Here is a 27,639-nt window from a genome sequence, read left to right as displayed (position 1 = left end):
TTGTGACAGTGTGCGCGGGCTTGCAATCATGCCTGAGGAAAACTTTCAAAAGTATTACCATGGAAATGCTTTGCAAAAAAGAAATGGGTTTCTTATTATAAGTATTGGTACTCAGACTTTTTGTGCAGAAATATAAGTCAGATAAAGCCTTGTATTTATCTTTGATAAATAGACATTATTTTATTATTATTGCTCCAGACCAAGTTGAGCAAACTGTTATTATTTTTTTCCTTAAGAGGTTAGATAAGTTCAGGCTTAATTTACTTCCTAAAAAAGCAAAATGCTACCCGTCAAAAGAGATGTCACAGTGCAAATCACCTCCTTGACATTCTCTATCCCAGCTGGCTTATAAGACAATTCAGTGTCTGAATGTCAATGTCACTCGTCTTCTAATTACTACATCCGAGTGACATAAGATTGTTTTTGTCGTCCATGTGGAAGCATGCGGCGCAGCAGATCGGCTCTGTCTCCAATTGTGTCGTTTGTTCGAGATAAACTAAAATAATGTGATTGCTAAAAATTAGAAAGGGAAAACATTGAAACAAATAAATCTATTATTTTATTCTGTTTATTATAGATAAGTGGTTCTTCCTTTCTTTTTTCCCCCAATTTTTTCAAGCTGAACCTTCAAATTTTGACGTCAACTAATTTTGACATCCAACAACGATTAAGTCGTATGATGTACTCGTTTATCATCCTTGGGGTGTCTTTTGATCTAATATCATCGGACTGATAAATATATCATTATCTGCGTGAATTATCAAGCTTGTTGAGTGGTCAGATGGGTTCGATGAATAATGTAGCACGAGGCAGCTTTAAAGAGAATACAGAGAAGAACCTCGGGGTGAGTTGCATGCTAGCCTGCCATGCCTTGCAACAAGTGTAAGGCACGTTCAATAGCACCTGCTAAATAATAGAAGACGATAAGATTACACCAGAGGATTGCTGTCATGTAGATTGTTACGACAGACAAAGGCTTCAGGGGGACTGTTAGATTGGCTCGGACCTACTCGACTGTACCATTAATAAACAACGCGATCTGCAAGATAAGTGCTGTTTGTTCAGTTTTATCAGGAGCAACGTCTATATATATATATATATATATATATATATATATATATATATATATATATATATATATATATGTGTGTGTGTGTGTGTATGTATATACACGTGTAGTAATATTTTGACTGAAAAAATCGCCATATGCAGTATTATGACTGTAATGTCATCACATTTGTGCTTTGATTATGTTCACCTATCGGTTTATCTTCATGCTCGTCATTTTTTTGTAGTCCTCATTGCCGTTCGTGTGAAACCACAGCAGTTAAAATGGATTTATGTTTCTATCAGCAAGTGTTTCCAAATGAACTCCAGAGTTTCTAAAGTGCCCAAAAAAAGTCTAATAACTGTAAGTGTGTGGGAGGTGAGATGCTAACGGTTTTTGGGGTCGACCCTCCACAGGGAGACGTCGAATTGGCGCCTCGGGCTCCTTCCGGGTCCGAGGTGGCATTGGCTGTCTTCATTACCGCCTACACTCCCTCAGCTGGATGAAAAGCGATTTAAGGAGATTTCATGTTATATAATATCTGGTGACAGCCCATCCTTGACAGCATCAGCCAGAGGGGCGAGGGGCACGTTGGTGTTATAAGGCAAGCGTGGTCTTCTTGTAAACAATGAGAAATAGCTGCTATTAGCAAACAACCGATGGTGACACTAATAGACATAAACAGGGATTGGAGTGATGATGAAATTTATTTCCCCCGGGAAATATATTTTGCCAAAGACACATTCCCAATGTGATGCGTTGGTTGGGTTGGGTGAGTTGGGTGAATGAATGATCAATTTCATCGAGTTAAAAAAGTGCAGCAGTTGCCACGCAATCGTAGTGTTGCTCCAATGAGATCATCATACTTGATTTGTTATTTGGGCGGGCGATGCAAAACATAAGACTGCTTACAGCATTCAGCATACTTGTTGAGACCCCAAAGTAGACTCCTCCATTTTGTTTCAATACCTTTATAACATTAATAATCAACAATCAATTCCACAACCTATGCCACAATATGTCAACCATCCAAACCACTGAACTAAATCATCTTTTACAAGTTTGTCACTCCTTCCAATAATATTTTACTTTTGTGGTGAACATCCTGTCGCTGAGTAATATCTTGAAAATGACACAACATCCCGCTATTGACATCCCCTTTGCAAACCCGTATTATGTTTCGATTTAAATCAATATTTGACCCATGGCCCAGTTGCCTGACTTTGAGCGTGACTTTGGCTTTCTATCTTCATGACGAACAGCCGGCCTGAGTGTAACCGCTCTTCCTCGGTAGCTCCGAGCTATAATCCCCCGTGAGATGTCTGATGATTCCTAACCTTTTGAGCTCCAACTGGTTTCCCTACCGTATCCAACGTAACTTGAGAGTCATTTTAAGTGCATGACTTCAGTTGGGGAATTGAGAATGTTGAGTCTAGAAATGTGCATTTTCAACAACCTCTTTGCATATTAAATAAGGATGTTTAAATCCTTTAGGATATTTTTCATCTGGCATCATTAAACACGGAATCCAGCAGTAAACATTGCAGTGAATCCTCTAAAGAAATCCAAGTCAAACCCATTTATCGGTTCATTATGTATGATCTGTGTACTGTGACGTGGGGAATTAATAAAGGTCACGCTATTAAAATGGATATGTTTGTAAATGTTTTTTTAATTTTATTTCATAGATTAGTTTTTTTTTTAAAAACGCTATTCATGGGATAACTTAAATTTATTTCTTTCATTTTTTATTTTTAAAAACAGACGTGTATATTCATCAACATGGGGAATTAATACAGGTCATGCTATTAAAATAGATGTTAAAAAATGTAATTTTTTAATTATTTTATTTCATAGACTAGTTTTTTTATTGCTATTCATGGAATAACTTCAATTCATTTTTTTATTTTTAAAAATAAACAAGCATATATTCATCAACAATTCTTAAAAAATATTCAAAGTAGAATTAGCTACAAGCTAATAATCATCAGTATTGCCAATGTGTGAATAGACACTAGATGCTAATTTACTACCAACTAATTTAAATTTAAATGTCATTAAATGTATTCCCAATGTACCGTTTACATTGGGAAATCGTCACCTTAAAACCTACTGCGGCCTTTGTTCTCAACCTCGTAATCATTAGTTCCCATCCAAGTGTTCTTACTCACCTTATGGATGATCTTGCATACGTGTGCAGGAGTGATGAGAGAAGTGATGAGTCGCGTGTACCACTTGCTGACTGCACGCTGTCTGCAAAGTAAATGGGAACTGGCGTATAATATGCGCACGGCATCATCTTTACTGCCAGATCTACGGGAATCTTCCAAATGTGCAATTTTAATACTTCACTTACTGCTGAAATGATGATGTGAAAGGAGCGAATAGAGCTTATGTGTCAAATCATCCAAATGATTTACAACAGAAGACAAACTGCAGCACTGCGCAGGCACTTCTCAAATGTCACATTACACCACAAAGGTAACTACAAAGGCCACGTTTTGGAGCGTAGACTTGGCCCGAGGCCGAGTAACCCAAAATGCAAGTCTGTCTGATTTAAAGATGATTTATTTTAATCGTTTATTTTTTGCTTCAAAACACACTAATTAGATGCTCACGGCGATGAAATCCTAAAAGTGTTTAGGTTTCCAGTCATATGTAGGGCATTCGTGGGTGTAATGATTTAAAATTAACCGAGTTCTTGCTCGGATATGCGGAAATAATCCCTGAAAATTCAAATCACCAACCTCTAATTCTATAAGAGCATTATGTCATATCTTTTGGGCTCAAATCAAGAGTAAAGTGAGAAAATCCGCTGAAACTTCACACTAATCGATGAAATGACAAACAACTAGCACGCGATAGTGCACGTAACATACAACACACACACCAACTCAAGGACCTGCAAAATGTAATCTGACAGCATTAATCCCGCCAGCACTGTACAAGTGGGAGAGTAATTCTCGCATCCAAACTCGGGATTAACTCCACATGGAACACACACATCGTGTACAGCACACCCACTGCGGGCGTCCACATGTGCATGTGTGCAGGCTTACACTCACATACACGCGGGATTTACTGTCGTTTGAAGCCTGATGATGAAAACACTGTGAAACCACGCACACTGAGGCAAAGTTGTCATCTGTACTCGTCCTCCATTTCCCGTCTCTGTCATCCGTCACCTCGCCCCAATGTTTTTCCATGTAGGATACACGTAGACTATACAATCCATAAAGTGAATGATGTACATTATGCGAGAGTGCAAGTTCCCCCGGAGGCCCCCTTTAGCATCAAGCTGCGGCAGCGCAGAATGTTGTTCACGTTCCTCATAAATCGCGAGTAGAGAGTCGAGCAGCTTGCTCCTACATTGAAATCCTTCTCCACGCGCGTGTGTGTCTTCTTGCGAGCCCCAAACAAATATGTCCTTGTAAGTGTTGTGCATTTGCATCTTTTTACATTTTGATTTTTTATTGTGTAAGCATGCACAAAGCCAATGTTGGCATGTTTATATTCCACGCGGTGTGCGGCCAGTCTAGTGACACCTGGTCATGCCTTTGAGCGCCAGGACTTTGCTTGTCTCCCTCCCCACACACACCACAAAGATAACACACTGTACCATTTATATACAGTGCAGTGCAAAAGTCACACTGTCTTTCTTTCTGTGATGACTTTAGCAGAACTTTAATATGCTATGCAAAAAAAAATAAAAACGTTGACTTTTTGGTAACGATGCAACAATTCTTTACTTTCTGCTATTATCGACGTGATCTCATAACCGTGACCCGATGTTATTGCTCGTGTGGTTAAAAAAATTATATATATATACAATATAAAGATCCGTTTACCATCCCTTCTGGCAAAGAGAATGTCTTCACAGGGCCAAGTTAGTTTTGATATTGATCTGCTGTGCGAGTGAGATTACTGATTGTTTGCTCCAGTAGTATCAGTGGCTCGACTTTGCTTTCGTATCGGTAATCCATGGCGCTGTCCGTGGTGCTGAAGTCAAATGCGTTATCCCTGCTTCCTGTCAGGCTCACCTTCGACCTGCACAATCCCCCGAGGTATATGCGCACTATAAATATCCACCGCTGTGCTATACGGTAGCCTGTAAACAAGCATGCAATTGCACTGGAAGCTCAAGTCACGTGATATGTTGTGTAAAAGGACAGTTGTGCTGGCAAAACAAACAGATTGCTTCCTTGTATGATTTAGTGCCTGAAGGTACAAAGTCAGGTCATGTTGCTGTCATAGGAAACCAAAACCTCATATATGTTCCATTATTAGAGAAGTGATCACATTGTATCACTTTTAAGTGTTACAGAAATTAGCAGGATTACTTCATTCAAGACATTGCTGATTTATCAAATTGTCTTTGACCTCTATGGACGACAGGGATTTTGTTACATCTAAATCCACGACAGAGCAAAGCACAACAGATGTAATCCACCCTCTAACTTGTACTCCGCAGAGGTCATCTTCACTCGCCGAGCGCTTTGTCTGAAAAGCAAAGGAAGGACAGAATTGATATTCCTACCGTTGCATAGAATTTGCCAACTTTTAGAACTTCAAGGAAAGATCGTTGCAAAGTCTGCTCGCATTTTGTTCTCAAGGACTTCAGTTGAAGGGGGATTCCATTTGGGAGACATACAAGACTGTATTTTAAGAATATGTTAGTGTGCCGCGTATTGTGGATTTTAAGACATTAAGCATATTCTATGGACATCGATCTAGCTAACTAGCTATTTAGCTCGTATCTATCTAAGTAGCTAATATATCTATCATTATTTATTATATCGCCAGCTTCATCTGTAGTAGCGATAGTAGTACATTTCGACCCTGTCATGTTGATAAATGGTGTGACCAAAATAATTTGAAATGGCTCTCGGTATTAAGACTGCAAAGAAGTGTTAAAAAAGAAATGATTGCCATGATCGCTGTCGTATTCCCAACCCTGCATTTATGCTCAATATTGATGTTCCAAAGTGTAGTTGCAAGAAGTTGAAATATCAATTTTAATGTACCATTTACGATAGCTGCAGATGGCAAATCATTGGTGTAGCGAGGGAAAAGAGTAATGGAAAAACTTCTCGGCAAGTGTATTATATCAAAAACAGAATCTGCAGTTAATAATTTCGCTTGGGTTGCATTTTCAAAATCAATCCTGTGGCTATTTGAGCTCACATTTTAATACATATATTCATTTGATATTGAGTTTTATAGCACAGTCAGTTATTTGTCAACCTTAAGAAATGGATATATTTCAAATACACTTTTGTATTCTATCAACATTATATCCATGTTTCAACGCATTTATTTTTGTCATTAATCACTCTTACAAGACTATAAAAAAAGTAGAAGCTATATAACTGATACTTGTTTGCAGGATTAAAATACACACTGGTCTTGTAAGGTTCCTTCTTCTCCCGAAGAAAGTTTAAAGCCACTCTGAGGACTTTAACAAAGATTGCAGCTAGATAAGTTTAATTGGCCTCATCCGACACAGACAACAATCACGAGCAAAAATTAAATATCCATATTGAGCTTGAGCAAATGCACTAAAAGCATTTTAATTGAATCACAACCCTCTAAATGGAATTTATTGTCTCGTCACAACATCCTCGTGACCAATTTGCATGACTGCAGTCTGTTGATCTTATTCTGAATATTTAATTATTGTGCTGACATAACTAATTCATAGGACATAAACCATGTGGATGTTTATAGACTCTATCTTCGTCTACAGTGCTGTTTTTTTTTCGATGTAATTATTTGTTTAGCAGTAAATGAGGATTTGAGTCATAAAATCGTAGCATTACTGTGAAAGCGGCTTTCAAAAGTATTTCACTGTTTGCAAAATGAGAGGAAAATAAAGGAAAATGATTGCTTCAAGTTTTTAATGGAGGCCATTCGAAAAGTTCTCCTCTAATTTGCAAACAAATGGTCGTTAGTTACTTCTCTTCACCTCAATCTGCTTCATGCCGCCCTCCAAGCGTATTTATTGAAGAGGGCGTGGAGGCCACTTCCAGTTCAATTAAGCAGAGCGCTGGTGGGCCACGTTCAGATACTTGTGTTTTTCACAGAGGTCCGTAAGCCTCTCCGACTCAGCCACGATTCGTGTCCAATTCCCAACAGCGATGGCATCCAAGGGCAATTTTGTCCCAGATAGTGAGTGGCCTCTTTCCAAGACCAAATAAATGTGTGATGTCACTTCCATCTTTTCATCCTTTAACAAATTTGACTGCTTTTATATTTGAACTCAGTTTGCCTATTAACAAAGTGCATCCGAGTGTGAGTTCGATTTTCCTTTGAGGGATTATAATGAGTAAAAAAAAATGTTTTTAATTAAATCTATTTTGTGTGGGGGCGTATTAATTTGTGACAGGTGAAGCTAATTGAGTTCAAAAATCGAAGCACAGTAGGCGAGTTTTTTTTTTAAATAATTAACCTCCGTGCATTCGGTCATTAGCACGCTTTCCTTATTAAATTACTTTTATTGGGTTTATTTCAAGTAGAAAAAAAATAAACAAAAACATGTCCTCCTTCAGAGGCCTTTTCGAATTTAAAATGGGCCTTCTTATTTATTTATTTATTTATTTATTTATTTATTTATTTATTTATTTAACCGAGTGTCAGGGAACTCCATGTTGCATGATTTCCAGATAGCGTTCACTGTCAATGATTCCTGCCTCGTTTGCAAATACGCCGTCATTCACAACTTACACGCTTCGGTTGTGTCAAACCGAAAATTAAAAGTGTGCCAGACATAGTATGAGGTTAAGCATGAAAGGGAGAATCGTGCCTCTTGTTAGCAGCTGTCTCTTCTCTCTTCCCCAATATTTCCCTGCTACATCTATTAAAGCTCCAGAGCACAAAACAAATTGAATCGCCATGCTCGTCTTCCTCTCACAGCCCGTGTTTGTTTCCACTTGATTGGTTTTGCAAATCCAAACTGCCCAACAAAGACAGCAAAGTGATGCCTAAACACAATGTAACTTCAGGTTTATTGAAAATCTTACTTTGTTATTCCTCTTTCTTAACACCTGTCAGTTGTTTGAAATTTTTCAGTTTTTCTCAGACGTTTTACAGCGTCTCAACAACTATTTAAGTCTCCATTTTATCCACGCCAAGTACACGCCCTTTCTTCAATCGACATCTCGCTCATGGTGGGCTTTCCTCTTGCCCTCAAACATAGCAGCATGCTAATGACGACAGAAACCCTGAAGTGCGGCTTTCCCAGTGTACCTCGGCAGCCACTGCCTCGCTCGCTCCCCCGCTTGTCATCTACAATTATCAGCAGCGCCCGCTATTCGCTTCAGGAGCTTCTATTTTCTACCCCCACCCCAACCCGAGCAAGCGAACATGGCCGACGCTCACTTGGCATTCTGATGTAATCTGCCCAACTCTGATTATGGCAGAAGAAACGAGGTCTCCTGAATGTTCCATTATGAAAATGTTGTTGTTGGATCACGCAGCTACTTCTCTTAGTTGTGTTTGGATGCCCAGAGGTGTAACATTAGCGGAGCCAAATGCCCCAGGGAATTGGAACACGACTGTACTTAAGTCTGTCACGGAGGCTGTATTAGCGCCACACAAGCCCTCCCATCCCATAATGCTCCTCTAGCTAGAAAGCAATGTTTATAATAAACTGAAATTGTTGGTTTTTAATGTATTGCTCAGATCTGTAAAACCACCATTGAGCTCCTGTTTTTAACTTTAACTGCTTAACAATCGTATTACTCTGGATTTACAATTCAGGTCCACGAGGAGTTTCTGAAACATCTTTAATCGAGGATCGAAATGAATGTCACGTATGAGGCTAGTTTTTATGAGCTATTTTTCTCATTTCAAACATCATACCCTAGTTTCAGAATATTGGACCGTGAGGTCATATAAGTGTGAGACCAGCAATAATGCAGAAATGATGTCATAGGCATTTTATTGGCGTCTGGGGATTGCTATGCTAGATCATGAAGTGGGAGCCAGTCCTCGATTAGTCGTTTTTGTTGTTGGTGGGATCGCTTTAGTCACAGTATTTTACCTTAAAATTTTTAGATCACACTAGGTTCGTATAACATCTCTCTCGAGGGGAGGGGCTAGTCAGCAGTGGCGCATCTACAAGGCCACACCCTAAAACAGGCTCATTTCAGCTAGGCTATAAAGAAAGGGTGAAAAGTGTGCGATAATTTTTGATTCTTGATGAAAAATGTCACAGGCATTTTATGATAAAATAAGAAATGTTTTAAATAGGTTTTTAATTTGAATATTCGGCCTTGGTGGAGGTCCTCACTCCAGTGAAGTAAATAACTTCCTGTTGGACATTTTTTTGCTTCACCACGAGTCAAAGTATAGGAATCTCATTTACAAGTCAGCAATTATCAGCAGAGGTGCAAAATTGATCTTTTTTTTTTGCTCTAATCTGATAACGCGTCGGCCCGTGCCACAACATGCCGACCACAGTAATGAGACCCCCGCCCCGAACACACAGACATCCAGCCACCGAGTCAGTAAGGCAGCAGCCGGTGTGGAAGCTGACAAGTGATGAGACCTACAGAGAGATAAAAAGTACATGCGATGTGACCACAGTGACAAATGCGCTGCATCTCATCCCGATGACTCCAAAGTGAGCGTGGCCCAAGTGTCAAATCGACACTGATGTTAGATACACAGAGGAGGAGAAGGAGCTTTAGTAGACTTTGATTCATGGCCATGTTTACTGCTTTAGAGTGGTGTCACCTTTCATCACAACACACAATCCGTTAGGTACACTTGCAGGTGATACCACTTCTTCTTCTTCTTCATCAAAGCTGTTAAGCTTCTTCCACACAGATTCAGGACAAACCCTTTTTCCCCCACTCAATATAAAAGAACAACATTTAAACAGAGTTAATGCTTTTAAATGAGATGGATTCAAAAGCCACTGGAAGCCATATTAAGTTGAATGATTTTATTTACATTATTAACAGTGAAGAAATATTTGTTCCATCCATTTTGCCACTTCCTCTTTTTTAATGTTTTATTCAGCTAATAGATTGGCTACTTTAATTATTCTTAGTAAGAGAATTTTTTAGGTTGAAATGTTTAATGGTCTAGTTCTGCTCTTTAGCTATTGTACCATTCTGGCGGTGGCCCAAACAAAAGTACAGGAACAGTTTGACCTAAAATGTGTTGTCTAAAAGCCTAACAAAAAGTCTACTTTGGCAAAATCTGAGAAAGTCTTGATGTTTCCCCCTCGCTGCACTTGAACATTAGTCATTACTTCTGGTCAGTACACTGTAAAGCTGAGCAGTTTGAAGCCCGATGATGCTTTGTGGGTGCCGAGGCCATTTGGGCTACACCGAGCTCATCCCTTCAGTTCTGGCATAAGCTCCCTCTGACCACTTTGAATTGGAGGTAAAATTACACATTCATGCTGTATGTTACGCTTCAGACTAATTTTGCTCGGTTTTACATCATATGACAGGTTGGTGCAATTGGATACGCTTTACATGAGTGCTCAGCTGGATACCTGTCATCGTATACAAAGGCATTTATTAAATATTCCCCCTGGGCGGTGGTTGAACCTTAAATGTTAAATTCATGACTTTTCCTTAAGACTTGATCCTAATACTCAGGTATTGCAAACCTATCCTCATGAATGAATTTAATCAGCTAACCTGGGTTACCGTCCTTTTTATCTGCCGAGGGAATTTACCGCGATTCTGCTAGTCGCGGTATACATCCCGCCTTCCAACATCGAAGGAGACAGGATCGCGGCGCTTGGTGAACTGTACCAGGCTGTCAGTGAACAGCAAACAGCGCACCCTGACGGTTTCACCATCTTCGCTGGAGACTTCAATCATGCCAACCTGAAGTCTGTTTTCCCTAGGCTTCACCAGCATGTTCCCTTTCCGACACGTGGAGACAGCTTCCTGGACCTAGTCTACTCGGCGCAAAAGGGAGCTTTCAAAGCCACCCCCCTCCCCCATCTGGGGCTTTCTGACCATCTCACCGTCTTGCTTTTGCCCGCATACAGACAATTGGTAAAGGCATCCAGGCCGGTTCGGAGGCAGGTTCGAGTGTGGCCTGAGGGTGCCTCCGATGCACTTCGTGACTGCTTCGACACCACTGACTGGGACTTATTTAAGCAGGCAGCCACCTACAACGATTGGACGGACATAGAGGAGTATACTGACTCTGTTACCTCTTACATCACAAAGTGCATCGATGATGTGACTTGCTCAAAATCCGTCGTCACTCGCGCGAACTGGAAGCCGTGGCTGACGGGGGCTGTCCTCAGACTGTTGAGGGCCAGGGACAAGGCTTTCAGAGCGGGGGATGAGGCTGGCTTGAGGACAGCGAGGGCCGACCTGTCCCGAGGCATCAAAGAAGCGAAGAAGGCGTTCTCGTGCAAGGTCTCCACCCACTTCAAGGACAGCAAGGACGCACGTCCTTTGGCGGGGCATTCAGACCATCACGGACTACAAGCCCGCGCCGAGGAGCTGTGAGGGCGACGTCCGTCTGCTGAACGATCTGAACCGCTTCTTTGCTCGCTTCGATGCCCAGAACAGCACTTGCCCACTGAAGTCCACTCCCCCCCCACACGAGCAGCCCCTGCGCCTCTCTGCCGACGGTGTGAGGAGGGCGTTTGCCGCTATTGACACCCGTAAGGCGGCGGGCCCCGACAACATCCCGGGTCGAGCGCTGAAGGACTGTGCTGGGGAGCTGTCGGGTGTCTTCACGGACATCTTTAACGTTTCCCTGCAGCAGGCCATCGTCCCCTCGTGTTTCAAGGCTGCCACCATCGTTCCTGTGCCAAAGAAACCTGCACCGTCCTGCTTCAATGACTACCGCCCTGTGGCACTGACGCCCATCATCATGAAGTGCTTTGAGCGGCTGGTCATGGAGCACATCAAGTCCGTTCTCCCCCCCACCATTGACCCTTTCCAGTTTGCGTACCGTGCCAAGCGGTCCTCTGAGGATGCCATCTGCTCTGCCCTCCACTCGGCCCTCACCCACCTGGAGAGAAAGGACTCATATGTGAGGTTGCTGTTTGTGGACTTCAGCCCTGCCTTCAACACCATTGTGCCGCAGCGACTCATCTGCAAACTCGACGAGCTGGGCCTCAGTACCTCCCTCTGCAACTGGATACTGGACTTCCTCTGTCAGAGGCCTCAGGTGGTGCGTGTTGGCGACAAAATCTCCGCCAGCATCACGCTGAGCACGGGAGCCCCCCAGGGCTGCGTGCTCAGTCCATTGCTCTTCACCCTGCTGACGCATGACTGCACTGCGACCTACAGCGACAACCGCATAGTGAAGTTTGCTGACGACACGACTCTGGTGGGTCTCATCACGAAGGGCGACGAGACTCGGTACAGGTCGGAAGTTGACCTTCTGACCACGTGGTGCAGGGACAACAACCTCCTGCTGAACGTCAATAAGACCAAGGAAATGATTGTTGACTTCCGGAAGGGTCACACAACACACCTGCCGCTGATCATCGACGGTGCTGTGGTGGAGAGGGTGAGCTGCACCAAGTTCCTGGGGGTGCACATCAGTGAGGACCTCTCCTGGTCCGAAAACACCTCGTCACTGGCAAAGAAAGCTCAGCGCCGCTTGTACTTCCTGCGGAAGCTCAGGCGTGCATGTGCTCCTCAGGCAGTCCTGTCTACATTTTACCGTGGCACCATTGAGAGCGTCCTCACCAGTTGCATCGCTGTCTAGGGTGGTAACTGCACTGAACAGAACTTGAAGGCCCTGCAGCGCATAGTGAATACGGCTGGTAAGATTATTGGTGCTTCGCTACCCTCCCTGAAGGACATTTACACCAACCTCGATTGCCAGAGATGTGAGTCACCCGGCTCACTCTTTGTTTGACCTTCTGCCCTCTGGGAAGAGGTACAGGAGCCTGCGCTCCCGCACCACCAGACTCGCCAACAGCTTCTTTCTCCAGGCTGTTAGGGCCCTGAACTCGCTACCCCCTTCTGCGTAGCGTGCGGCACTGTTGCGCTATTTTCGGGAATGTCTGCTGTACGCGCACTTGCTCCTTTTTTTTCTGCTCCTCCTATTTATTTATTTATTTATTTATTTATTTATTTATTTATTTATTTATTTATTTATTTATTGTTGTGTTATTTATTCATTATTTATTCAGCACGCTTTTGTTATACTTGTTTACTTGTTTGTCTGTTGTGAGCCATGTCTTGTCACCGTGGGATAGGGGGGAACGAAATTTCGGTTTCTTTGTGTGTCTTTGGCATGTGGAGAAATTGACAATAAAGCTGACTTTGACTTTGACTTTGACTTTGACTTTGACTTTACAAGTTTGGATGAGATTCTCTTACGTATATAGATGTTTGAAATCTGAAATCAGATGCCACGTTTGTGTGTGGCCCATCAAGACTTTTTAAAAAATTTTAAATTGCCCTTGAACTACCCACTGTGAAACATGGTAGAGGCTGCTTCACTACATTAGGTACAGCTTGGGTATCTTGAGTCTTGTAGAATCGAGCAGAGTTTTAACATTGAACCTTTTAAGTGCTTTACAACCACTAATAGCTGATCCAGATGCACCTTTGACTTGCCCCTCCTTTCTCCATTAGTTAACCTTCAGGGTGTTTTTATACAGTTTACTGACCGTTGCTTTAATTAATGTATCTCGCGGCTGCATACCATACATATGAACGCTGAATTAATGCAGACATGACCTTACTTTAAATGCGGTCATCTTCCCTGTTCATATTAGTGACACTCACATGGGGCAACAAGTAACCCCTGTAAATGATCATAATGGTCTTAATGCTGGTGAGGCAGCTTTATTTTATTTATTTAAGATGTGTGTCCCAGTGCAGCAAGGATGTGTCCTTGGATTTGATTGAGACGCAGTGAAACAAATTATGAGCTCTGTGGACATAAGTTTCATTCATAATGTGAACATCAAAATCTCTGAATTATATTAGATTTTTTTTAATTTCATCTCACTGGGTGGCAACACAGTTTTTGGTGGGTTTGGGACAGTTGTCAAGTGCACTTATGTATGTATCCACCTGGTTGAGTCTAGTGGGTAACTCGCACCCCCCGTTTAAATAGAATAAAAGGAGCTGCTCTGATATGGCCATGATTGATGTCATTTGTGACGACTCTCACTACAGCGCAGCCCTCCCTCTTGCAGACTTGCTACCATGTGTTCATTTGTGAAATTACCAACATTGGGCTTAACCTGCCTTCGCACACTGCGTCATATTTATGCCGGTCACGAAAATCCCAGGGAGCTCTCAAATGTGTCTGTCTGTTGGCAGGCTGACTCTCGTCCTTTTGCCAGGAAAAAATCTGGAGATATAACAGTTCACTTTGACACATCAGCAAACACTAATATTTCCCGATCTACCACCGCCACTTCCCCCTGTAATCAAGTATGTGCCGCTTATCAGAAGCTCATGCGAATCAAAACTGAGTTCTGCTTATCTTTTGGTTTTGAAATGATAACATGGGTGACACACATGGGTCTTTCTATATCATCAAGAAAAGGTCATTTTTTATGATATATCCTCTTTAAATAAAAAAATGCCAATCTAAACCAGATAGTGTCGTTCCATTGCATTTTTATTTAATTTTTTTTTTCTTTTTAAAATATGTCGTATCTTCGACCGGGGTCTTCAAGTCATGCAGATGCTCGGCTTGGATAAGAATTGAAATTCTCTCAAATTGTCAGCGGCATTACTCTCTGACTTCCCGGTGGAGAGAGGCAATCAAGAATCGTACCGCCAATTATGTTTACTCGTCTACGCTGAACTCCATTAATACTTCATCTAAATGCATTTTTTATTTTGCTCCCTACCAAATTAATGACAATGCATGTGCGTGTGTTTCCTATTACGGCATTATTAGATTAAATAAGATTAGATGAATGCTAATTAGCTCAGTGACCTTGCTACCCACTGGGAAGGAACTCTGCTGTGTGTGTGTGTGCGTGTTGTGGGAGTTGAACACCCACATCACCCTTGACAGATTTTTTTTTTTTATACTTTATTCATATTCCATATTGAATTACATACAAAACAGAGACGATATTATATATTTTCATTTCATCTGAATTGGACCCAGTGGTGCCCTCACCAGCAGATGTTGAGCTCCTTGTCAAAGAAGAGCAATGCCGCACTATTTGGAATTCGCAATACCCCAAAGGAACGTCTTGCCTGTCACGAGCATGTGCGTCTTGCTTCCCTGGAATGCAGCAACACATAAAATCTCACATGCGCAAGTACGGCAGTGAGGGGAAAGAAGAATGTGGCAGGAATCCTCTTGGATTTGTGACATTTCTTCTACGCAGTCGTACAATGAATTAGAGTAATCAATCAAGGGTCATTCCATTGTCTTTGAAACGTAATTAGCCATCAGCTCACAACTGATTAAGTTCGTTAGTACTAATTATTGCTTTGTGTCTGGAAACTGGTGTACGACTCCTCCGAGTGTTTAAATTGCAACTATATTTATGCCAAATGGTACTACAAGAATTGCGCAAAAAAATAATAAAGTAAAAATGTTCTTGCGGTCTCTATAAGAAGAATTTACAAACCACGTCAAACCAGGTTAAAGGCAAATCTCAATTGATTCATCTCAGATACAAACCACCAAAACCCTGTCACTGTCCAAATACTTTTGAACCTGACGAAAGCCTCCATACATAGCAACTAATGTACATACCGCGTGATCAATATTATGATTTGCCGAACACCGCCTCCGCGGCAGGCCGAGCATCCGACCAATCAGGATGATAAGTCGAGGTCGCCCATGTGCTCTCGCGCCAGCCTCACGCCGAAGACTATAATTTATGACACCACCGGGGCAGGCCTGCTCTGACACAGTGACCAGCATTAAAGAGCAGTGTGTGGACACTTGTGTATATACTGTATATAGTCTTTACAAGCCTACACACAATAAACAGCCTGGGGCCACTCATCCGTTCCAATTGCAACAACTCGTGACAAGGCTGACGTTAGCCTTTCCCTGTTGCTTGAAGGCTAAAAAAGTAAATACCCTGTTGCAGCCCATTCCGCTTGTGTGTGCAACAAAAAACTCAAACCAATGCAGGCCTTGCATTTATTAGTAGGGATGAGAATTTTTGTTTTTGAATTTTGAGATTACAGAACAATGGTAATTATTTTTTATGTTGTTTGTTTTCTCACCTGTTTGGAGTTAAAGGCATTTGTTTAGATTCAAAACAAAACAGATTTGCAGTACTATTATGCCATGATATTTGACCTTTTGGTATCAAGGGTGGACAAAAGAGGCCAAGTGCTTCTAAACTAAACTCATCCAAGCATGCTTTTTATGTACCTCGCTTTCTAAACATAAAAAGGCCTCCAACTTCTCCAACTTGTCCCACAAAGTTGCCACAAACTGTCTTTGGATTTACGTATTAGTTAGAAATGCATAGTCGTGGTCAACCGCAATGGATCTCATGATCTGAATTTTCACTTGCGATCAAAGCCACATTTGGCGACAACCAAATTTGAAGTGGCTGTCCATAGTCTCAGTAAATTACGGTCATCATCCCTCCCGCATTAAAATGTCAAGTCGTGTTATCAAGATGGCACCTATGCACTACGTATCAACCTCTCAAAATCCAATACGTCCCTCGCATGACTTTAAGCTTGTCCACAATGTTTTACTCAAACGTGCAATTTACCAATATTGTCATTCTTTTCACTTCTCAGCCTTCCTTCAATCCATTCCACTTTTCGTCAATACTCCCTTCCCCAAATTAGCTCCAGGATTCAATTTGCTCACGCGCTCCCCCGTCTGTTTGGCATCAACAAACAGCTGACGACCAGTTTTTGTGAATCCCTGCAGTACAAAGAAAAAGAAATGTGTCGACTCAGCAGGTAGCTACATTCCCCGCCAATATTATTTGTCATTTCTTTATTCGGAGTAACATCACCTTGCTCCAAAAGACTGCCCTAGTGTCAGTCTTTGTGTGCTGAAAAAGGAGAGGATGTTCCCAGCCATTGATGGAATGTGTGGGGAAACGCCCCAAGTGATGGCGACAGGGTAGAGTAGACAGGATAACAGTAACCTCTGCTGGTCAAAAGCAACACACGCAGTCTTCTGGTTTCAGGAATTTAGTAGTCATATACATATTACATCAAGATCTGTGGTGTCAAATACGAGGCACACTGGTCTGGTAAGGCTTCAATTTGGACCACATTTAGTAGTTAAACTCAATATTCAATTAGGAGTGCACCATCATTTGAATAACCGTCATTTCCTTTTGCATTGCAGGAAAAACTGCCAGAATATATAATACATACATATAGGTGAAACTAAAAACAAGTACAAAAATATATAATTCAACGAAGTAAAAATATATATATATATATATATATATATATATATATATATATATATATATATATATATATATATATAAATGAAAGTAAGCCACGACCCAAACAACCTTCACGTTAGTGATCATTTGCCATCTGATACAATCGCAAGTAAATTGAAGTCGCTGTAAAGAAAAGCTCTAATGGAAAAGAGTTTCCGCAGGTCAAGTGCTGTCGATTAGAAAAAATTGCTTTAACTTAAGCTACACAATATGCTTTGCTTGTTAGAGGAGCAGGCTCAGGGCCGTTGCTTCTACAGTATATTGAGGTCAACGAAGGAGGTGGAGTGGCATAGTTACTCTTAATGAGATTGCTGCCATATCAGACCACTGGTGTATGATTGTGGTTACAAATGGGGTGAAAGTGCAATGTCATGAGTATACGACCATATTTTTTACAGGAAAAAAAATCTGAATTACAAATCCAATGCTAATATTAATCAAATAGATGCAAATGATTTGTAAGATTACTATAATAATAATAATAATAATATGTATTCCTCATATCACGTGAAAAACATTATACTGTCGTGAGAAATAAACTGTGATTTATTAATAATGTCACATGATAAAATATTTGATATTAAAAAACACCTCTGGCTGCAAATAGTTGCAAAGCCACTTGACATCTTTAGATGGCACTGTAACACAAGTAATGAGTTATTTTTCCTGCTTCATTGAGCAGCACAACCTGCTTTATTTTTTTTTACCAGTGCTGTACTGCTTTTATTTGCGTGCTTTTGGAAGGTGCACATCAGGCTTTTCATTCTGCAGGCGGGCAGTCATAGTATATGCATTCTTCCATCGTTTGCTGACATTTGCACATCTTGTTCATGCATGAATTAATGCAGAGAGCCATGCATATTCACAAAACCAACACTCTCATCTGGTGATTTCCCCAGGAGCTCTCGACATCACTCAGGCACTTTTAGGCTTAAAATAAAACGTGTCTGACATACTCAACATCATGGAAATGTTTCACAAGTGTACAATCGTCCTTCATTGCTTATGGGGAACAATCCCTATACTACGTTTATCGCTGTTCATCAGTCACATTGATTTTAAAGACTTAAAAACACTTTAAACATTTTAAAACACACAAAAAAATGTTAAAAATATATTCAAAAAAAGTTACAAATAAAAACAGATGAAGAAAAACAGTTTTATAAAATATTTTTAAAATGATGAGGACAAAATAAATTTCATAAAACATAAACGATCCAAAACGTTGAAAAAGAATCCAAAACATTGGAAATAAAGATTTGAAAAATAATGTATTAATATATTCATTTAGTAGGGCTTAGGTCATAATGTCTACAGAAACAATGGGGACCTTGCAACATAATGACAAAATGAGCATTTTTACTCTTAGCAATGTTGACATGCAATAAGATTAGGTGTAAACACTTTTTTCTTGGTGCAATAATATACTTGTCATATAGTCACACTTGCACAGTTTAACCACTTAGAGGAGCTCTACCTCCGTAAAGGGATATGAAACTAGTCTGACTTGCCTGCGTTGGACTCCACTTAATATTATAAATACGTACTACTCGTTCGGTGAGTAACCATTTTTTTTTTAATCAATATGTGATCAAGGGTGTCACCTTACAGCTTTAACTGAAGAGGTTTCACAGGTTTCACGTTATCTACCATTTAGGAATGTCTAATTCACCTGAACATGTTCTTTGGTACATGCTGCTGTTTTGGTTAGCAACAGAGTCAAAATAGGCTCTTTAACAGTTGTTCATGAAATAAGACTTCCTTTCAGTTACTTTCTTTGGTTTTTTCCTGATGGGAGAAAATAATCTATTTGAATGAAGAGTATATTTGTCTACTGGTGTTATTTCAGTTATTCTGCAGGTATAAATTACCGCCTCTTACAAAAATGAATGCAAACTGACATCAAATATAAGAGGAAGGGACTTAACATCACATGCAGTAAAGATGGGCTCGCATTTTATTTACTTGGCCGCATCAGGAAGCCACATACAGTAGCTATTCGGAAGCCTCTTTAATTGCTGAGTAATGGTGCGACTGTGCTCGCAATTTGCGCCGGCGAGCAAATACTTATATTGCGCTTATATCAAACAGTAGCCTGTAAAAACATGACATTTACAACAGAGTGCTATAAAGCTGCGTAAGCCGATCAATAATCCCGCGCACACACACACGTACACATGCAAACGAGCACAATTCATGATTTAATGTCAGGCTCGCCGCATGGAGCCGTGCAGCAACACAACAACACACACTGGTCCTTGGTCACTGGTCATGTTCAGCGTTTTTTATAAAAGGCTTGGGGGGGGGGGGGGTAATACAAACTCCTATCTTGCACCGTAGACTTTAATACTATACCATATTTGACTATTTTACACTACACAAACACTCTATAGTCTTTGCTGTGCTAGCCCACTGCTGCACTATACCATACTGTAGTAATATGAAGGCATCGAGGCACTCTGGGCTATCAATCAATGGTGGGTTTGGCAAACAGCAGCTCCTCATGCCATTAACTTTCCCTGCTGGTGATTGGATGAGCAAACACACTGCAGTGTGTGCCTAATGTGCTCAAGCACCATCATCAAATCACACACTTTAGCCGCCCGGCGTCGGCTATCAGGTAGAACAACATTGTAAACGGGCGCAGGCGTCATTTTGTGCTCCAGGCTGATAAAACATCAGCCCCATTGCTCTGCCGTCTGCTTGTCTGCATCCTGTCTGTTGATGTTGTACAGCTGCACACCGGAGCGGCGCTTTCCTTCATCTTTTATCTCCGAAATTCACTTGCCATTATGGATTTGTGATCAAAGTGGAGACTTTCACCTTTAGAGGCAGTGTTGAGCAAAACATTTAATTTACTATTTAGGAATGCCGATTACCGTTGTGTAAATTGTTTTACTTGGATAAATATTTCATTATGGGTATATGACAAGTCCTAAATGATACCTTTTTTAACCCACTTTGCTTTGCCTTGGGAAAGTCTCCAAGCTTAATGCTAATACACAATGCAAAATGCCACAGATGGGTTAACTAATAATGCCAACCTTAACACAAATGGTGGAGCAGCACGCATAGACAGATAATGTATTCATTTTATACTGCATAAAATGACTTGCAAACTTATCTTGACTTGGGACCATCTCCATTCATTTATAATTCTAGACTATTTTTTCCCTCTCTTTTCTTGATACAGCTTCAGCAATGGTGAAAATGAAAATGACTTCTAATTATGGACAAGAAATTCAGCAACTCCTTTTGATACAAGGGTGGTGGAAAAAAAAAAATGTCGCAAACCTCCAAACTTCACAAGGTAGGACAACTGTTACATTCTCGCAGAACATGCAAAGTAATTATGTTGATATCGTACGTTTTGATTGAAGCTCTCCTGACATATTTGTGAGGGGAAATATTGCATGAAACATTAATGAGATGTGTCACATGTATGCATTATTAAAGCAGGATGCACATAGTGCACGTCAAAGCTGTGCTAAAACCAACAATCTGTTGGTCGACACAAAAAAGAAAACTTTCTCCTGAATGCTTGCGTCAAAGACTGTGAACTGAATAAAGCGGTCAGAATTCCTCAGACATGCTAGACAGTAGATACAACTGCTATTGTTAAAAAAAAAGAGAAGTGTGGGCGGGGGGAGGGGTGGAAAAAATAAATAAATGGATTAAAAAAATAGAAGAAAATGCCTCTCGGTGTAAACGCTGCAATTTGCCTCTCAGCTGGTCGAGGCAGCGTCGACAATGGCTAAACAGCTCAGAGGCACAAAAACAATCAATACAGATTCTCTGCTCCATCCCGAGCCCACCTGCTCTCTGCTCACAGCCCCGCACGGGGGGACCACACCCCCACGACCACCCCCTACCCCTCCTTACCTCACATCGCTGCCATACACATACACTTATACACACATTTTGCAGCAACGTGACTTTCACACAGATTAAAGTCCTCACCTGGTGAAAAGGAACATTATGCAACAACTCATGTCATGTGCATTAGGTTGTTGTCTTTATTTTAAGCTTACACACTACGTTGCTGAGATATCTTGAAAATGATGAGGCTACGAAATGTTTTAAATGCGTATTGACAGTCCAGAATGCTTCAGGGACAACGTTGTGACGATTGGACTGAAATTGACTGGAATTCATTTTAATGTCATCGTTTAAAAAAGTAAGTTAGGAATAATGTACATAATCGCCACATCTGTTTTTTGTGTTTAGTTTTATTTTGATTTCTTTGACACTACTGCCTACAGCCACGTACTTTAAAGGTCGTGCAATAAAATAGTCAGTTAAAGGAAAGCGTGATTTTCGTCCAACCCATTTCATTTGTCTGTTTTTAAGACAATTCTGAAGTTCACGATAATAAAACTGCCTGGTTTTCATTGTTAATCGTTTTATTTATCTATTGAGACACCAAAGTGCATAAAAAGCACTTTAGATTTGAGGGATAGTATTGAGTCACTTTCTTAGCTATTTCCTGCTATTAACAACTATTGGTTGCAGTTTGGAATAGTGTAGAACTGCACTGTAGTAATATTCCTGCAGAACATTCATATTTCTGTTACTCAATTTAGCTTAATGCAAAATATTTGAAATCATCAGTTAACAACAAAAAACAAAAAAATTCTGGTCTAGATTACAGTCCATTGTGCAGATGTCCTCGCATCACTCGCATTTTTTTCCCCGCTCGCCTCGCACCCATTTGAAGCCCACTTCCTGTAAGCCCATTCCCTCTCACGCTCCTCTTTGACTTGGGTGTTTTTCATATTCGGTCGCCGTTGACGCATGTGTCAGGCACGAGGGTGCAGGTTGAACTGATTACATCAAACTCCAGCGTGGTGAAAGAGCACAAAGGTGTCAGTCTGGGCTCTGTGATGGGAGATCAGTGGAACAGTAATGCAATGGTAGTGAGTTATTAAATGAATAAAGAGGGGGGAGCTGCCGAAGAGTATTGATTTTCCACGGCTCCCCGAGGCTTCAGGGGCTTTCAAGGCAGGGGAAGGACACACACACACACACACACACACACACACACACACAGATATGGGTACACATATGTGCACGCATATACAGGCAAGAGGAAGGTTCAAGAGTGAAAGGATAATGGCCTCACCAGTTGCAGTCTCACTTAAAACACAGTTTGGGCTCTCAAGGTCTCCCACTGGGCTGCCCAACGTCTGATAAAAGGACTCATTCTGATCCGGCAAGGTTTTGTTCCTGCAATGCACTCGACGTTTTGCGAAAGAGGGAGAGAGGCCGTAGTCGCGCCGGTGCCAACTGTTTTCGCCACCTGGGTCTCATGATACACCAAAACAAAAAAGTTATAAGAAGATTAAGTAAATTTATAAAAGCCCAAGGTGCTGATGAATGGCTTCGTCATGGTTAAGCTCAACGATTAATCCCAGAAGGGGATTCAATTCATTCAAGTCATTCAATTAGAGTATCAAACTGCTGTTTTGTCCTGCGACTCTTAGAAAGCTGCGAGTCACTCTATTATCTAATATCATCTATTAGAACGCTAATCAATGAGAAACGGTTAGCCTCACTTCTGTATTTCTTCTTCCACTTCTATTCTTTCTTCTGCTTTGCATTTTCTGGCAGTCTGTGTCACCACACTGCCTCTTGTAGGTAAATATTTGTACTACAACAATTAACTGGGTTTTCAGAGGCTACTTGCGATTGTCAGTGACCAACCCAACCCAAACCCAGTAACATTCTTGAAAATCTGTATTTGGCCATATTGTTTGTCCGCACTGCAGACACACACTCATCAATTCTTCTTCGACGACTTCTTATATTCCTCTTCTCCCATGTGTCATTTTGATGAATGTGCGGGGCCTTTTCAGTGGGTGCAAATGTGAATGCGCCCAGATCCATCTTGATTTGGGGAGTCAATCAGAGTCCATAAGGGGAGGGTCCATGTCCATCTGTTAGCCGGAAGTGACACGGGCCGCACGGACCAACACAAAAGGAAAAAGAAAGACCCCTGAGACTCATGCTCTGACCCCTCTGTGGTGTGTGGGCCATACTTTGTGTGTCTGTTGCAATTTCTCAGTCATTATCTCCTAATTTTAATTATGCTGTATTACATGCACATATATGTTATTTTATAGCTTTGGAGCTAGTCTTCACTGATTGATTATGAGGGCGTCCTGGCCAAATAAGGTATCACAACTATCCAGTAACTATTTATTTTTTTGTAGATTTTTAACCCGTGGAAGCAATTCGATCCACGATTTGCTTGAGTGGATTAAAAATGTACTCGCACTGTTTTTAGGCGCAAAATGCAAGTCCGAAGCCCTACCGCATGATCATGAACGATATTCAGCTTGTACTAGGAGAAAATTGGAAAACTTTATTTTCCAAAGTATGTCGGTGGTCGTTCGGGGGCTTGAAGTCAGACAAATGCAAATCAAGACCGAGCGCTTGTAGCCTTCTCAAATAGCGATGACAGAGAGACAAATAGAAGAGACGCACAAAAACATCCCACCCGATCTCGCACACTCACGCTGTTTCGACAGCAGGGATCGGGAGATGGGGGGGTTAAAAAAAAAAAAAAATCAATAATGTACTCGCCACATACAGATGAATTTTTCCAAGGTGTTGTGTGGTTGGCTGAGGGATTCCACATTTGTGCATTCGGAAGAAGGATGACCTCTCAAACCTTGAAAGATGAACAACAGTGTGAGTTTCTCTTTGCATCTTTATGATGTTTGGACCACAAAATATCCCCGCCCTCATATTTTGTATTTTGTTGGTAGTGTATATCTTTATTTGACGACAAAATTGCTTCCTTCTGAGAGAACGATAGGAATGCATCTAATGCAGCTGTGGAGATTGCTTCCATTTACATTCATGCCAGTAGGTAGAATTTTTCATGTGGAAAAATTGTGGACAGCAAAGTGCAACTTTTGACATTAGTGAAGTTCTGCCGGACTTCCACGCGGCCTGGCCTTCCTTCAGAAGGTTGCCGATGGGGAGCTTCCCCATTGACCGTGTCCGAGGCTCCTGGCAGCGTCTGTTTGCTTTGCTGTTCAGACAGTAATTACCGACAACGGCTCGCAAATGTTTATCCACAGGTGCCATATATCGAACAACACAGTGGGGATTTAATGTAGTTAGTATGGGCTGTCTCCCGCCGCGTGTAGCGTCTAGCATAACCCAACAAGGCTGGATAATGCGGAGCAGAGCGATCACGCCCTCTCGCCTGTTTTAACACAGGATCCTTTAATGCAACCCTAACAATGTTTGGGGAGTATTTTTAAACGAAATGAAATTGCAGAGGCGCCACCCCCGTCTGCCCCGGTCCGGCGTGGGATACAGTTCCCGCCACCCCTCCCCCCCACCCGGAGCAATCCCCTCGTCGTGCTCAGAGAGGCTGTTGGAATTTTAACTTCGACTAATGATGACAGGGAAAGTGCTGCTCCCTCAAAATAGGATTACATTGCGAGTGTCATGCTGTCCAAATGTGCTTTAAAAGATGCACAGTTTCCAAACTTTTTAAGTTTCTAAATTCGGGGACCATATAAACAATGTTATTTGTCGCACGTGTATAAGCTATTCAAAAAATAAATAGATAAACACACCTATAACCTGAACTGAGACATATTTGGAGACAATTTTTGGTGTTTTAAAAACAATTTCTTCATTACATGTCTTTGTCAAAATAAAACGATGATCAAGATTTATTGCTCACTTTACACACCCTATTTCTCGTCTTGCTGAAATCAGCCTCCGCAATGACAGCTACAGATTTTTGTGCATATCACAAAACTCAGCACATCTTGCACATCCTTGCACCAGCAATCACTTGAAAGTGGCTATGGATCATCCGGCCCAGCTATCAGAATAGTTGAATGAAAATCTTCTTCAGTTAGTTAGGCTCACAGACAGATTTTCAGAAAAAGGAAGCTCACAAAGAGAACACATGGCTTTGTCATTTCACACTTGAGTGTTGGACAGGTAATTAAAAATTATTTTTTTCCCGTTTTATGATCCCTGTACTCTGGAAGGTCCCGAAAGAGTCCCTCAAAACGGACCTCTTCTGTTTGTCTTGTCGCACAAGCTTCGGCTAAATGTCCTGCGTGTGAGCGTGCATGAATGTCACCACAGACTGTATCACCCCTTTTTCCGTGTTTGGTGTGACGAGAGGGTGGGGGGGACTCGGACGTTGAGGTCAAGGGGGTGTGCTTTGACATACTGACGAGAGAAAGAGAGGCCCCGGCAACGAGAGGGACTTCTGATGTTTGTCCTGTCGATGGCTTTGCTCAAGGGAGGGCTCCGTCTCCAACGGCGCTTCCACCGGGCTCCTCTTTGTCTGCCTGCCTGCCTGCCGCTAAGTGAACCTGTCTGCTAGCTCGTATTAAGTGCTAGTGAAGCACCAGATTAAAAAAAAAAAGGGAAAACCCAGGGGTACAAATGGCATGTTTGCTAATCAGAACTTTTTTAGGCGCGAAATACGAGTCTGGAATTTCAAGGTGTCGCATTCGTCTGCTGTGTATTCTTCCACACGCGACTTCATTCTGCACCGTTCCTAACTTCAAACAACATACTGTACTGGGAGAAATGTCATACCAGAGGCTTATAGAAAGGTCCACAAAATAAAACGTGCTCGGTGAGAGAATCTCCAGGCGGCGTCGTGTGTTGTGTGCTGTTGCATCGCGCCAAGGCTTCTCGCGCCCGAGTGTAGCCACGCAGAAGCCACAAGGTAGTAATCCATTAAACAAGCCTTCCATCTGGGGATTAGGTTTGGCCATCACAAGATGGCTCCTTCAATCTGAGAGCAGGCCAAGGCGCGGGTCAAGCACTTAGTAATAAGCTCCAGTGTGCTGTAGTGACTTGTTACCAGGGTTACCCGGACAGCGACACCTCCACGAGCGCGTGTGGCTGCAGGTGTTTGTGCGCATGGCCGCACACGTGCAAGTCCATCATCCACTTTCTTCACTTGCCTGAATCTGCGTGGCTTGTGTTGACAAGGAGCTGTGCTTCCTGTCCTGCGGACACCCCCCAGAAGAATGAATGAATGGTTCCATTTAAGAGTGCCGCTAGTCTTTTGAGAGGGATTTAGTTGTCCGTAGAGGTGGAACACGTCTGGCTGTCTTGGCGCAGAATGCTGATGCGCCGTTTGTCTGTGTTGCATGATGGAGGACATGCATTGATGCACAGCCTCTAAGCGATTGGGGAAGATTAAAGGTGTCTAATTTACGCCATGTTTGCTCACCTTTCTATGGGGTGCAATCAGGTGAGGATCTTAATCAAAGGGAAAAAATGTTGATGAAGGATGTTGCACAGTCACAAACTCAATTTGGGGTATTGTTTACCCAGCTTGTTCTTTCTGTCAGCAGTGAGCAACTAGGAATCCGTGGCAACACTTTTAGTGGCCCCTTGAATACGTTAAAAAATACTTTTTTTGTGGGAGGCAAATAAAAAACATGTTTCATATTTGTCTATTCTCGGGCCGGCCAGATCCTTATACCCCTTCATGTTGCACTGTAAAGTTTTACGTTGCAATATTACGATTGACCACTAGATGGCATTAATTTATGCCTTTTACTACAACTTTAGTAAGCCTAATGCTTTTTACAGTTTTGAACATGCAGGACAAATGTAGTACTCGGAATATCAATATAGTGTAGTATAGGTTCTTTGGAGCTAAATTGTGAATAACTCAGCAAAGTCTTTAGAAGAGTTTTCTTCATACTTTTCTGCACTGCCTCACCTCTTTTTGCCTTGTTTTTATTGAAGATATACACTTAGAAGAACTGCTCTGAGTACTTGAAGTGCTCTGAGATGTTCCACATTACAGCTAAAAAAAATATGAAAAAAAGTATTGATCATTATATAGGAGTGCAGTATGATGATGTGTATATTTGCTTGTTTTTCTCCTCGGGCTCCTTTCAGCACACAGAATCATCCAACGTGAATGCGGCAGATGATTTTGTCCTTGATTGATTTTTTTTTTTTCTTTCCTCACGGTGCCAGCCTGATTTTCTTTTGATGAGCCGCTAAGTGATTCAAGTTTGGACAGGTAGATAAGAATGCTCTCATGTCTTCTTAGTACATCCAAACATGTTTTAGCCCACACTAAGATGTGTACGAAACCATCAAAACAAACTACTAATGGACTTTATAATGACGGAAATAATCATTTGGAAACTTTGTACTTACTTGTGCTCATGCTGGCCCAAAAAGTCTTTAATACTACGAAATACAAATT

At 41.6% G+C, this 27,639-nt stretch overlaps 1 long non-coding RNA gene across 1 annotated transcript in view; it reads left to right on the top strand.

The window, feature by feature from the left end:
• Positions 1 to 27,639, top strand: part of LOC137840229 (uncharacterized) — a 151,213-nt gene that overhangs the window by 88,469 nt on the left and 35,105 nt on the right. The window contains exon 4 of the long non-coding RNA XR_011086733.1: positions 20,608 to 20,724. This is a non-coding gene — a long non-coding RNA (uncharacterized lncRNA). The remainder of the gene's footprint in view (positions 1 to 20,607; positions 20,725 to 27,639) is intronic.

Source organism: Syngnathus scovelli, chromosome 4, assembly GCF_024217435.2.
Source record: "Syngnathus scovelli strain Florida chromosome 4, RoL_Ssco_1.2, whole genome shotgun sequence".
Classification (NCBI taxonomy): Eukaryota; Metazoa; Chordata; class Actinopteri; order Syngnathiformes; family Syngnathidae; genus Syngnathus; species Syngnathus scovelli.
This window is presented reverse-complemented; position numbering and strand designations above follow the sequence as displayed.